We start from the raw sequence: 14393 nt of genomic DNA, 5'->3' as shown, positions 1-14393 counted from the left end.
GATTCTATCGTTTCTTTGCGAAAGCTCCGGACCCATTTTCTCGGATAAGCCAGTGTTTACTTTGGCCACCCCTGTCTTGCAGCTCAGCAAACCCTTACTATCTTCGGTGTTCATCTCAGCACTTGACTTTCTCCTATGGTTTTATGAGCCTGTGTCACCTCCTCACCTCATTGCCCCGGGCCCCTGTCTCAGGCGCAGGACTGGACATGCAGGAGGGGTCAGGGAGGGTGTGGCGACAGATGACCTGCGGGCGTAGCCAGCCAGGGAAGGTGGCAGGGTGGCCATGATCTCATTTTCCCCTTTTGCTGACATGCTCCTAATTCGGCTTTATGAGATTTTTCTGGAGTGTCAGCTGTGCTGTTTTGAGCTGGACCGCGAAGGGCAGAATGTCCAGAGGCAAGGGGAATGGTATGTGGGAAGGGCTTGGCAGAGGGAAGGAGTCTGCAGCCTTTCCCAGCCTCCGGCAGGGTCTCAGAATGTTCTGGCCCACTTTGGACTCTTAAAGGGACACGTCAAGGGAAAAACACTCAAAGAGATCTGGGGAATGTGGACCACGGGGAGAACCTAACAGAAGGCCAAGGGTTAGGTCCTTCAGGGCCAATCACAGAAAGCCCGAGGATTCGGGCCTGGGGCTCCAGGTAGGTGCAGTGTGCCCTCAGAGAATGCCATCTTGTGATTGGTGCGGCAGGACCAGTGGCCCAGATGGGGGACTCCCTGCAAATGACTCAGCCGCACTGGATGGTGGTCTCTGTGTGGTCTCTGACGGGCCACTACTCTGTGTCTCGGATTCCTCATCTATAAAAAGGGGACGGAGTTGGATTCTACAGCCGGTCACGAGTTAGTCTCGGGTGTTTTATTTTTAAACTCGAATTGTTTCTATATTTACGAGTTGGAATATTTTACATTAAAAAATTGTATTTTATAGATGTTCTTTTAAAAAGTCAGAACGTCCAGAAATCCTGGGCCTGTGGGACAATAATAATCTGTGTGGCAATCACCCCCCTCAGGTCCTGGCTCGGCTCTTCCTCTGACGTGACCTTGTGCTCCCCCTCCCAGTGGCATTCGGGTTCGTCCCCAACTCTTGCCCTGACCTGACCACAGGCTTCCCGCGGTTCCTTGCTGTGAGGGCGCTGGGGCTTCGCGGTGGAACATGGGAAGGGAGCTCAGGCAGAGCAGTGGGGCCCAGGAGAGTGGGCCTGGCTTCTAGCCCAGACCCTGTGCTGACTTGCTGGCCACCCCGGGTGAGCCGCCCACCCTCCCCACCTTCATCTTCCTCATCTACTAAAAGAGGGAGTTGGTCATAACCATCAATAAGATCCTTTCAAGTTCTCGCATTCCATGACCCCATGAAAATGCCATTTAGCAGGGTGAACTGGGCTATGACTTCCATGTTGTGGAATCCGGCCGCCCCGCCCGCGCAGGCTTCAGGGGTGTGAGGGGGAGAAGGAGAAGGGACCGAAGGGTGGCTCAGGGGATCCTCACGGTGAGATCTGCACAAGTCGTTGGCTAGTGCAGACCTTCTCCAGTGGCTGGTAGAGTGGAAGAGGCAGCCCAGTCTCCTGGAATTCCTTCCAGGTCAAGGTCCTGGAATTCCCCCAACCCCACCCTTTCCAGAAGCCCAAGGCTCTGGGATAAAGCTGAGGGTGTACAAACCAAGCATTCACTAGAGTGGACACATGGCCAAATTCCCGGCTAGTCCGTGCCAACAGAGACTTCTAGACAGAGCCCTGGGGCGAGGGCAGAGTGCTGGGTCATGGCACTCAGCAGGAGGAGCCCGCTCTGGGGTCATGAGGCTTCTGTGTTCACTCCAGCTCTTTCCGAACTGGCTATGACTTAATTATCTGGGCCTCAGTTTCTCCATGTGTCGAATAGGATCGCAACAAACAACACATAGACCTGCTCTGTCTTCTAGAGAGAAAAACATCAGAGAACAGAAGCCAGACTCTTGGAGAAGAGATGGGTGCCTCTCCAGGGGACCTGTGGGGTTTCTTGGGGTCCTCTCTGTGGTTTATGTGTCACGGTTTCTCTGGGATGCTCCCACTTGCCAGCAGACAGGCGCCGCCCCACTGAGCCCCCAGTCAGAGAGGCCTCCCGGGCGGTGGGAGCCCTGCAGAAGGACACACCGTGCAGGGGCCCCACACCCCTCTAGCTTTGGGGTCTCCTTCACAACTTGTGCTGCCTTGGGACTCCTCAGCACGGGAGGCCCCTGCTCAGCAACTGGACAAGGGGCCTCCTGGTTGGGGGAGGATGCCACAGGCCCCTAGAGTCCTGGTACGACTTGGCACAAGGGATGCAGACAGTGCTGGTAAACTGGCCACCGTGAGCTACGGAGCCTTAAAGACGTGTGGGGGGGGGCTGAATTCACAGACAGTGTGGTCAGCTCTCACGGAAGGACCCTGGAGGTAGAGGCCTGGTCTGTCCAACCGTGTCCTGGATGGTGGGTGTTGGCGGCCCGCTCTGTCATTTCCCTGAGCTTGAGGTTCTTTACCTGTGAGACAGGGGGACATGCCCGTCCGGCCTCCCTCACGCCGGGGCGGTGAGGGTGCTCAGGCCTGTAGGCCCGCTGTTGTCGACGGGGGCCCCCGAGCTGAGCAGGAGTGTGACGGAGCCACCTCCAGCCCAAAGAGGCTGACTGGTGAGATGGTGAGGACTGGGGCTCCTGTGGGTCTGAATCCGGTTTGCTGAGTAGAAGCCGTGTGGCCCCAGACAAGCCACTGACCCCCCTCCAGCTCTCATTGCCGCTGTAAGATAGGGAGAGTTCTCCAGACCTCATGGAGTCGTTGGGAAGAGAAAAATGGAAAGCGGTCAGGGATGTAGAATGTCTAGTGCACGGCCTGGCATGCAGTAGGTGCCCAATAAAGAGGCTGCTTGTCTTCTACAACGTTTTGCCACGGCTCGCTTTCTCTGACCAGGCAGCTCCGGGCAGGCCCCGCACAGAGGGCGTCAGATGCTTCCCGGCACAGGCAGGAATGACTTCAGTGATGGGTCCCTCCCGGGGTGGGTGCTCGGTGCTGCGACCTTGACGGTTGGCTCGGTGCTGAGTGACCCCCGGCACCAGGCATCCCCCATTCCTGACCTAGCTTATTCTTTCTTGACTCCTGGACCTGGTCTCAACGGTTCCCTCTCTAGCTTGCCTCCGTCCTGAGCGCCAGGGACTGAGGATCCACAGGCCTAAGTACTCTAGCCTCAAAGGAACCAGAGGTGGCTCTTGTCCCCCACCTCTCAGCCTCCCCCCGCCCTGTGGAAATGAACTCACAGCTGACGGGGGCTACTGATTTCTATCCATCTGGAATTTCTGCCACAGGCCAGCCCCAACAGGACCACTTTGAATTCCTGCGAGCTGCTTCTGTAACATCATGACCAAGGGTACGGGTGAGCTCTGGAGCCAGACCGACCGGGTTCAAGACCCTAAGAGCACCACTGTCTAGCGATGTGACCTCAGGTAAGTCGCATAACCTCTGTGCATCTCGTTTTCTCCATGTATAGACATCAGACCTCACAGAATCTTCATGTGAATTAAAAGAGATGATGCGGTTCTTGGCACATAGTTAATGCTCAATAAACATTCATCATTCTGTTTGCCCCACACCTCTGGAATATCCACGTAAGGTTTGTGTTCTAGTCTTCCCCTTACCCCACCCCACTTGCTGCTTCTTGAAGGACCTATTTCTCCCATGTCAAGCCCTGAACCTGTGGCCCCAAATTTGAAATGCTAGAGGACTGACCTGGAAAGATATGAGGGGTAAAGAGTTGAGCAGGTGGGATCTGCTGAGCTAGGGAATGAGCCTGGCAAGGTTGCCCCCTCCCTCACCTGTTCTCGTTCACCTGGTTTTGGGAAGCAGAGAGCTCACCAGCTTCGATGGATTAAGACCTCACCTTTAGTTCCCCCTTCTGAAGCACCACTCTTTCTCCCCTTTTCACCCCAAATGGGGGACTTAGCATGAGCCTGGGCCAGGTATGAGTGAGGGGTGTGTCTGGGCCTCCCTCTCTCCTCTGACAGGGGCCTAAGCACCTGGGGTTCAAGATGGTAATTGCCTGAAGGGCGTCTTGCAGGTGCTTTGCCCCCTTGCTCCCTAAGCCCCTGTAACCAGAGATAACCATTCAGACGTCATATCCCACCCAAGGTTATACTGAAGGCTGCATCCATCTGCTAGGGAATCGGAGGTGAGAGGAGACCTTTTCTCCAAGGGTCTATGCAGTCATGTGGCAGTGCAGCGGGGCTGGCCAGGCCTGGGCAGGAGACCTGAACGGGGGTGGGAGGCCCTGGTGGCTGGCCTCAGGCCCACTTCCTGGGGCAATGGCAGAAGCCCTGCAAGGAATTGGATCAGCCTGCCCCACACGGTGCTTTGGAGCCACACGTGACTGAGAGAAGGGGTGAGCCAGGAGGCGTGCGTCCCACCGGGCAGGTTCTGGTCCCAGGCCTGGATTTTCCCGTCAGTGAACACTGTCTCTCTGAGTCTCGGCTGCAGAGGGAGAGAGCGGTCAGGGAGATGGAGTTCTGCCGAGGGCTTTCACGAGCATCATCTTAACAGATCCTCAGAGCACCCTGGGAAGGAGGGGCCACTTGCAGCCCCCAGTGTACCCATGTGGGGCTTGCCCGTTGTCCTACGGTCCACAGGAGTGGGGCTGGGACTCACAGACACAGCTCTTCTGGTTCCAAACCCACACTCTCCCCAAGATCCTGTAATTATAGAGGTTCAGCTAATGTGTGCTTATGTGTGCAGTGCAGGTGAAAAATAAAGTAATTCATTTAAGAATGTTTTTCTTACTTATTGATATCCTACTTCCAGAGAATTTTAAACTGACTTAGAATATGTAGCTTAGATACAATAAATCTGAAAATAACATCAAGTCAAGGTCTTGGTAATAAAAAGCAGAGGTAAGGGATAGGAATGAATAAAAAGGCCAAAAGGTGAGTCGCCACGGAGAGCCTCCAGGTGCCCAGGACCAAGAGAAGGTTCTGTGAGTTGTGCGAAATAGTTGGATGCCGCCTCCAAGATAATCAACCACCGGATGCTTACAGTGAAAATAGAATGGAATAGTTAAATGGTAGTCACTATTCGTTGCATGTTTACTTTGTGTCAGGCCTTGTTCTATGCACTTTGCTTTTTTTTCACAGTAAATTTTTATCTTGGAGTGATTTTAGATTTACAGAACAGTTGCAAAGAGAGTAGAGAGTTTCCTAGCTCCTTATTCAATTTCTCATAACTCTAGCATTGTCCATAACCGAAATACATTTGGCACAACCAAGAAATTAACACTTAGTATATTATTATCAGCTAAACTACAGACTTTATTTGGATTTCTCCAGTTTTTCCACCAATATTTCTTTTTCTGTTTCAGGATAAAATCCAAGATATCACATTACACGTAGGAGTTTTTTTTTTTTACCTCCTTTTCTTTCCTCTCTTCCTCCCTCCTTTCCTTCTTCCCTCTCTTCCTTCTTTTTCTTTCTTCTTCTTCTTTTTTTCTTACTCTTAATCCTCACAATAATGAGAAACTGAGGCATAAAAAGGCATTTTCTGACAGCTCAGGGCCACACTGCTGGGAAGTAGCATTGCTAAGTTCAGATCCAGTCAGCCTTGTTCCTGGTACAGGAAGGGGAGGGGGAGAAGGAGTTGGGGGGAGGGGAGCGGGTCAGGGGGAGAAGGGGAGGGGAAGAGGTGGGTTAACAGGTGGGGAAAGACAGGACACAAGAGGGTTTGGGAGAGAAGGCCTTCCTGGGGAGTGTTGGCGGCACATTTTTTACAGAGGGAAAAGAGAAAGGTGTTGGCTCCAGGATTTATGCCTAAACATTCACCCCTTCTCCCTCACTGCCTCTCTCTTTTCTGGCAGGGGAGGGTTTTGTGGGGAAGAGCTAAGGCTCAACCCATTCTCCAGACCACCCCTCTGCTTGGGACGAAGCAACCCTTTCTTTGGGCAGGCATTTCCTTTTTGTGATGTGTAAGTAATACTTGTTTATATGGGAAATCAGAAAATGTAGTTAAAATATTTGTAAGTCATCCAGAAGTCTGTGTATCTCAGATCTATCATGCGACACAACATGCCTTTCGATAGAAATGAAATGTCATCTTACTATATGGACTGTTGCGTATGCTGAGCTGCCTTTTCCACCCAGCGATAAATCGTGAACATCTTTTTTATGGTAATGTGTCCATTTTTACGACATTAATTCTGAAAGAATTCTATTGTATAGATGTACCACATTTAATTGAGCCAATCCCCTTGGACACGTATGTTCTTTCTAATTTCTTTTTTTTTTTTTTTAAAGATTTTATTTATTTATTTGAGAGAGAGAATGAGATAGAGAGAGCATGAGGGGGGGAGGGTCAGAGAGAGAAGCAGACTCCCCGCCGAGCAGGGAGCCCGATGTGGGACTCGATCCCGGGACTCCAGGATCATGACCTGAGCCGAAGGCAGTCGCTTAACCAACTGAGCCACCCAGGCGTCCCTGTTCTTTCTAATTTCTGTGAGTATTCCTGAGTTCAAATATTTGTGTCCCATCTTCATCGTTCCATTGAGATGGACTCCCAGACGTGGAATTGCTGAGTTCAGAGGCCAGCACCTGGTAAGAGTTGTGCTGCTCGCTGCCACATGGCTCTCCAGAGGGTGGTGTTTGGTGCCTGTCCCACACAGAGGGTCTGCTGGTCTGGACGGAAGCCCACCTCCCTACAGCCTCTCCCCACAGAATAGTACCTCCTCCTTTTTCCTCTCTGCCAAAGGCATATCACTGTTGTTTGATTCTGCACTTTTATTTATTATTATTTTATTATTTTTCCTTATTTTATTTTTACTGAGATTGAAAAGATTTCCGTGTATTTCCTAGCCGCTTCTGTGTCTTTTGTGAATTACTTGTTCATGTAGACTGACCTTTCTGTGTTTGCTTTTGCTTTCTCTTGCCTGGAAGGAGTACTTTGGGGCTGAACTGATGGCGAAGAGTTGAGCCAGGATATGGGCATCCCAGCTTCCAGAGGTTTCTAAGATAAAAGGCAATGAGTTGATTGGCCTGAAAAGCCTGGGAGTGCACCAGCCTCCACTCCCTGCAGGAAGACGGGGGAGAGCTTTCCATGGTGAGTTTTATAGGGAGAATGGACAACAACCTGCCTTGATATAGAGGCTGGACCAAATGATTCTGGTGGTTTCTCTGATCCTTAGGTTCCATGAAAAATTGGGAATTTGGAGACCAAACTTAGGTATGACCTGGCTTCCAGACCTGGCAGAGTCAGGGGAGGAAGGCTGGAGAGGTAGAGGAATGGCAATCCCTTTATGCTCCTGGAGCGAACAAGGACCACACCTGTGGAGCCTGGCTCCCTGTCTTAGCACCAGGCATAACTGGCCCTTGGTGCTCTTTGCTTTCCTTTCAACTTTCCCTGGGATTCTCCCAGACTCAGAAATGTGGACCATCAGAGCTACAAAGATCCTAAAAGTTCTTTCTGGGGGAGGAGAGGAACCAACAAAAAGGAAAAGGAAAAGCAAGGATGAGCGTACGTGCCTGTGACCACATTTATGCGCATATAAAAAGCTAATTATTTGTGCAGTATACCTAAAAAGAAAATGAACAAAACACTTTTTTCCCCCCAAAAAAGATTATCCCCCAGAATTGTTCTGCTAAAGCTCTGTTTGTTAAAGAATGATGATGGGGAGATGAGAATCTTCTTATCTACTCTCTTGCTCTGCGGAAGGGGAAACTGAGGCCCAGGGGCAGGCACAGAGAGTGGCATTTGATTCTGAATCTCCTGCCACCAGCTCTGAGCTCCTTCTCTGTGATGTCTGGTTCTAGTACTGGTACTTTGAAGAGCTGCTTCTGGCCTATAGAAAATATTCCGTGGGACTGAAAAAATAAATAAATCAGAGAACAGGCTGGGTTAGCAGATGTACAGCAAGAGGAGATCTATCCCATCTTGACTCTGACCTCTGTCAACAGGCCACCATCTCCAACCTACTGGGAAATTATCCTTTTTTTCCTTCACTTCACATATACATAACTTTGGGATTTTCCTTCTGAGCCTGCTATGCAGTCATTTCAAAGCCGATGACACACATCACACAGAGTAGAGGCAGAGGGACGGAGAGGGACGGGGGGTGGTTTCCCCATAGTTCGTGTGAGAGTCAGGACTCCAATACGCTTCTAGAATCTTTCCTTCTCACTAAAGAGCCGCAGAGACTTATTTTTTTTCTTATAAGTGGAATGCTGGCTTTCAGGCATTACTATCCCCCACCCCATTCTAGAATATTCTCCCTTAGTTTCTCTCTTTTCACTCTCAATGTCCTTAGAATCCTCTGAACTTGCATTACTGGGTCACGTTCTCTTTTTCAGAGCACGTTCCCAAAACATGTCTCAGTAGGATGTCACAGTGCTCTCTGTGAGGGAGACAGAACCAGGCCTGGGGGATGCCTTCGCTGCAGGGGCCATGCCCCTAGATGTGAAGGGACAGTCACAGGGCACATCAAGGTCAGCACTTCAAGACTTCTGACTCCCGAATCAGTGCCCTCTCTCATTCTCCAGTAGGTGCGTGGTGGGCGTTTCGAGGAGGCGGAGCTGAGTCCTGACTCAGCAAGCTTCCTTGCAGGGGCTGCCCTGGGGCTGAGCTCTGGGTGACTACGAGGCCAGCCTGGGAGCGATGGGTTGCTGCCAACGGGCCAGATGGCCCTTCCTGTGTCAGCCACTCTGCCCTCCTCCCAAACTCTGTGATTCTGCCGCTTGCTGACACCAGCCTCACTGGAACTGCTAGGGGTTCTGGGCTGGTGGGTCTTTATTTTCCAGAATTGCCCTAAATGCGCTTACTCTCTTGCGCAAAACCATTTCTTATGGGATGTTTCTCTTAATGGTCTGATGGTGCTACCCACCCCCTTGGCAAAATTAGGAGCACAGCTGTCTTTGCTGCCTGCTCACCTCCCGTCTGGCCCTGCCTGGTGTCCCCGCAGTGGCCAGCCTCGCCCCCGCTGCTGGTACCTTGTTAGCACCAGGCATGAGCACCCCCGATCCCGACAGCTCACTGCAGCCCCGTGATGTTGCAGGTCAAGACAAAACCCACAGCAATGCTGAAAACTGAGCCTGTAGCAGGTGATGCCAGACCGAGAACAGGACGCTTCATGGAATTCCCAGGTCTCTTTGCGCACTGGGGACATCTTTCCAATGGTTAGACGCCCCCCCCCCAACTTTCTCCTCTCTTTCTTCCTGATTAGACTTGCTGAGGATGGCTCCGTCTGGTGGCTCTGCTCCAGAACCAGTTCTAATGCTTGTATCTCAGCTCTCCTCCGTGTCCGCCCCCCCCGCCCCCATCTTATTTCTCATGACAGCTGCCTCTTTGTCCCCTTTGTGTCCCAAGAGAGCTGGCCACATTCTTTCTGTGCTTTGCTGATCTGTTTTTCTGGGTCATCAATCGTATTTTTTACTACCTCCTTCCAAAGTGGTTTTTAATTCAGCTATTATGTTTTTAGCTACTTGGTAAAACTTCCATTTCTCACCTCCTTTTAATACCACCTTGTGATTTCATCTTGAAATGAGATCCGTATCTTTTCCCTAAGACTTTCTGTGTCTCTTTTAAACAGGTCATGCCTCCCCTTCTACTGAGCTCACTGGGAAGGTGGACAAATGTGCTTCTGGAATCTCTAGTGGGGGCGGGTGCCCAGCTCAGTCCCTCATTCCTGGTTGGTCTGTGCTGAGATTCGCTGGGGTCCCGTAACGCCCCGCCCGGGCCTCTGGCACTTTCAGTGGCTGTCGGGGGAGAAGATGTTTCTCCAGCACACTCTGGCCCCAGCTCCAGCTGTCTGATGAGCAGGGCACTTTCCAGAACGTACTTCCCATTTCTGCAACTTGCTGTTTCTGGCCTGGTTCATAAGCAGACAGTGACAAGGGAAGAGGGGGGTACTGTGGTGCGGAGGGGTAAGAAGACTGCTTCAAAGACAGCTCATCAGAGATGGAGAGGAATAGCTGACCCCCTTTCTAGTGGGTCCAACCCTGGGCCACTGAGACAAGACAGAGGAGAGAAGAGGTGAGAAGAATCTTCTCACCTTTTCCCGATGGGCCTCTGCTTGATGAAGGGCATCCTGGGTAGGTCAGGTGATACTGCTGGGAATTCTCCCTTTGTCTAAATTCCAAGCCATACTTAGTGAGAACGTTTCAAGGCTAATTGGTGAGCCATTCACTATTTTGAGCTAGACATCTCATGTCCAATTTTTAATGCACTCTTCCTGTTTAATCCCTCCCTTGCATTGATCATCTTCCAACAACAGCTCCTGAGTATTCACTTGGGCACCAGCCATCTCTCCATCCAGGTGGCCTGGGCGGGTCTTCGGAGGTGGAGCACATGACCTTGACCTTAGCAAATCAGCACTTCCCATTCTCCTGCCACAGTGATTGGCTCAGGGGTGGGCATGTGACTGGAGGTTGGTACCATCAGAATGAGGTTCAGGACTTTTGTGGAGACTCCTAGAAAGGAAGCTCAAGTTCCCCTCTAGACTTGAGTCTGAAGGCTTGTGAGCTGAGCACACAATGGCATCTTGGAACCTGAGCATGAGGCGGAGTCCTGGAGAGAGGCTGTGTCCTGGGGACAGAAAGGAGCTCCTGATCCAGCTTTGCCTGGAGCTGGCCCGACTTTGGATCTTCTAGCAATGAGAACCAATAAATTCTCTTTTATGTTTAAGCCCCATTTGAGTCAGATTGTCAGTCACCGGGAAGAGAATGAATCCTCATTTATACAGGTGTAATCATAGGGTTAGGAAAGAAAGAAGGACCACATATCCCCAGGATATATTCCCAGTTCATAGTATTCTCTTTGGGTGGCGGGACTGTAGGTTATTTTTAATCTCTTTGTATATTTCATTTTCTGACTTTGTGGGGTAACAAGCATGTTTTGTAAACAAGAGCAAACAAAGAAGCAAAGCCTCCGGTAAATACTCTATTAAACATTTGCTTCCTCGGTTTGGAAAGGCAAAGAAGCTAAAGGGGCCAGTTACTTCTGTTCTTGTTGAACTCGTGGAATCACTGTCAGGTGCTCCTGGAGGGATGCGCGCGGGGGGAGGTGGAAGCAGAACTCCCTCCCCCACCTCCCCCTGCCAATAGCCATTGGAGGGGCTCCTTTTTTTTTTTTTTTTTAAGATTTTATTTATTTATTTGACAGAGACACAGCAAGAGACGGAACACAAGCAGGGGGAGTGGGAAAGGGAGAAGCAGGCTTCACGCAGAGCAGGGAGCCCTGATGCGGGCCTCGATCCCAGGATGCTGGGATCATGACCTGAGCCAAAGGCAGACGCTTAACGACTGAGCCACCCAGGTGCCCCTGGGAGGAGCTCCCTTAAAGCTGAAGGAGGAAATCCTTCTTTATGCAATAAGGAGCGGACTTAGGGCAGCTCTTCTCACCAGAGAGGGAACGAGTTGAAAATAGAAATGGTTTCAAGAGGTTTTGAAATGTTCCTGAGTGGCAGTTGAGTTGCAGAGGTGGAGGGGGTGTGGTAGGTGCGGGGCTGTCTGGGGCTTCGGGGTGGGTGTCAGGGAGCCGCACCCCCCCCCCCCCCCCCCCCCCCCCCCCCGCCCCGCAACTCTCCGGAGGGGTCAAGCCTGGGCCACCTGGGAGGCGGGGCGGTGGGTGGGGCCCGCCGGCCTGGGCGGGGCCCCCGGTGGGCGGGGCCTGTCCTTGCATCGCCGGTGTGTGTTCTCCCCACGTCAGGGACTCCGCGAGGAGGCGGGCAGCACCCGGCCCACGGGCCAGCTGAGCGCCCAGGGCTGGGAAAGCACACGTGTTTCAGCACTTGCTGTATCTTGAGTGGCACAGAGGACACATGAGCCGCGTGGACTGTGGAAACCCCAAATCCTGAGTCACTGCTGACTGTTGCCCCAGGCAAAGAACTCCAGCTGAAGGCATCAAATGCTACCTCTATCCGTACTTGCAGGAAGCTAAGTGGTGGTTAAAAAAAAAAAGGAAAGAAAGAAAATGCAATCAGGCTGGGCCAGGGAATTCCTATGTGTGCAAGTTTGTGTGTGCGTGTGTGAGAGGGAAGAGGGAATGGGAGAGAAAATTTTAGAAATCATGCACGATGTTGTCTTTTCTCTTGTGACATTTGGGGTCTATTTTTCGGCAGCACCGTTTTTCAAAGTGTGTTCCGTTGTATTCTAGTTCTTGAAATAAATAAGCAGCAAGGAAATGTGTTTGTAGCAAAATTCACTTGGGAAATAATTCATGTATACTAGAGTCCTGCCTTGGGGAATCGCCAATGTGTATTGGCATATTAAGGACTCTGACAAGTCCTGCAGTAAAAGGACCTGGTTGATTGAATGATCACAGAACTCATTTGGGGTGGATCACCCACATGCTGGATGGAATGAAGTATGAGGCCAACTGTGCGGAGGGTCGCTACTCCCTGAAATGTGGACAGGGGCCACCTAGAGAATGGTGGAGCTTTGGGCATGGATGAATGAACCAGCTGAGTGAGCTGTGTGATTCAACCCCAAAATATTTCAAGCATAACGTAGATTGTGAGATCTCAGAGTTCATCTGGTTTAAACACCTCATTTTATAGAGAGGGCCAATGAGGTCCAGAGAGGGAAACTGTGTTACTCGTTATCATCAGTCAGAGTTCTTGGCTGTACACCATGGCACCAATGCTGGATAACCTAGGGGAAAGAGAATTGAGGGGGGGATATCAGGGAGCCCACCGAACCCATTGGAAGCCTGAAGAACCAGGCTCAGGAAACAGGCAGGAGCCCAGAGAAGGTGGGCTGCTGAGGGCATGGCCAGACCCTGCCACAAAATCAGCTTAGTCTGTGTCAGCCAGGGCCACTATGCATTAGAAATTGACTGGTGGCTCTTAGTGTTATTCCCCGTGGAAGCAGCCGATTGGCCCTGTGCCCTTCCCCAGCTGTCAGGGTCCGGGAGAACAGGTGTCTGGCTGTTTTGGTTTCTGCAGCTGAAGCCTGGAGCCTGTCTCTCACCAAGCCTCACATGGGAAGGAAATGCACCCACTTGGTTGGGGGCAGAGTGAGGCTGCAGGTCCCACCTTTTACCTTCCAGTTCACAGGATGCAGCCAAATGTACTCTTTTCTATAAATGTTGAAAGTCTTGATGGAATGAACAACTTGGACCTTGATGCATCCCTACTTACCACGGAAGATGACATTTTGGAAATATCTGAAACACTCACCTGTACCATTCTTGGTGTTTTTTACCCTTTCCCCAATCTTTACTCGCTGACCTCATGGTACAGTCATCATAGCAGAAAGACAGAGAAAAGACAAACAGGCAAGCACGTAGCTTGTGAATCTCATAGCAGAGGCAACAGTTTGGGAATCTCGAAATGTTGCATTCAGGACTCAAGGTGTGTGGTTAGTTAAGCCACTTTTTCCAACCTACCCAGATTAAAGATTCTCGGAGCGGGCTTGGGGGAGAAGAAGAGGCCTCAGAAGGAAAGAATGAGTTAGATGGGTCTCTGGGAATGGTCCTGCTGCACGCTCCACACCCCTACCGCCTGAAGTGGGGGGCCAGCAGAGGACAAGCGGTAGGTGCCCCGCTCCCTGAGAGAAGCCGGGGAGCCTGGAAGCTCCATAGAGAAGCTCCGGTGTTCATGAGGGCCTGCCTGAGGCCCAGCATCACAAGCCCCCCACGACGCCCCAGGTGTCATGTGAGGAGCTGTAGGAGGTTTCTGCCCATGACCCTGAGAGCCAGCAAATGTCAAGGGCCTCATGCCCGGGGTGGTGGGGAAGTGAGAGCAGAAGGCAAGTGTGGACCAAGAGCCTGAGAACCACGGGGATGGGACGCCTCACCAGCCTGTGATGGTGGCACCAAGGACTGGATGGGCTATGCCCAGCTCAGCAGAGGCGTGGACAGGTTACCTGGGAGAACCATATGTGTGTCGCTGTGGGCCCTCACATGATGTCTCCCCAACGCCGACCAGGGGCAACCTCTGAAGGAGAGATGGGGAAAACCCCAAATAAACCCAAACGGAGGTCCTGCCAAAAGCAGAATCGTGGATCAAGGGAGAAATCAGCTTTTCTTTTTTTGTCCCCCCCTCCCATCTGAATCTGTGGCCTGTGAAATTCATCCTGATACAATACAGTTAAAACTAAGCCGCAATCTTTAAAAGGTTTCGAGCACTGATCTCCTTGAATGACTATCAAACACTATCTGCCTTGGGTTTTCCTTACCACATCCTGGGCCAAAGTTAAAATGATGGAGGGCTCATCGGTATTTCCATCCTATGAAAGAGGGCTGGCCTAGTGGTGGCCTTCTAGGCTCTGCTGGTGGCTCCTGCCCCACCAGGGGCTAAGTGTCCAGGAGCACCACTGAGGTCAGGCTCCTGGGCTGCACTCTCGGTAAGTCACTCTTGCTCCTGGTCGAGTGGTCGTGGACACTGGTGACAGCTGCCCAGGAGTGGCCTCTGAAAGCCTCTGTCTCTGC

At 51.5% G+C, this 14393-nt stretch overlaps 1 long non-coding RNA gene across 1 annotated transcript in view; it reads right to left on the bottom strand.

Annotated features, from left to right (window-relative positions):
- LOC144382879 (uncharacterized) overlaps positions 1 to 14393 on the bottom strand; it is a 1041026-nt gene that overhangs the window by 410374 nt on the left and 616259 nt on the right. The window contains exon 2 of the long non-coding RNA XR_013450422.1: positions 11505 to 11543. This is a non-coding gene — a long non-coding RNA (uncharacterized LOC144382879). The remainder of the gene's footprint in view (positions 1 to 11504; positions 11544 to 14393) is intronic.

This window comes from Halichoerus grypus, chromosome 8 (assembly GCF_964656455.1).
Source record: "Halichoerus grypus chromosome 8, mHalGry1.hap1.1, whole genome shotgun sequence".
Taxonomy (NCBI): Eukaryota; Metazoa; Chordata; class Mammalia; order Carnivora; family Phocidae; genus Halichoerus; species Halichoerus grypus.
This window is presented reverse-complemented; position numbering and strand designations above follow the sequence as displayed.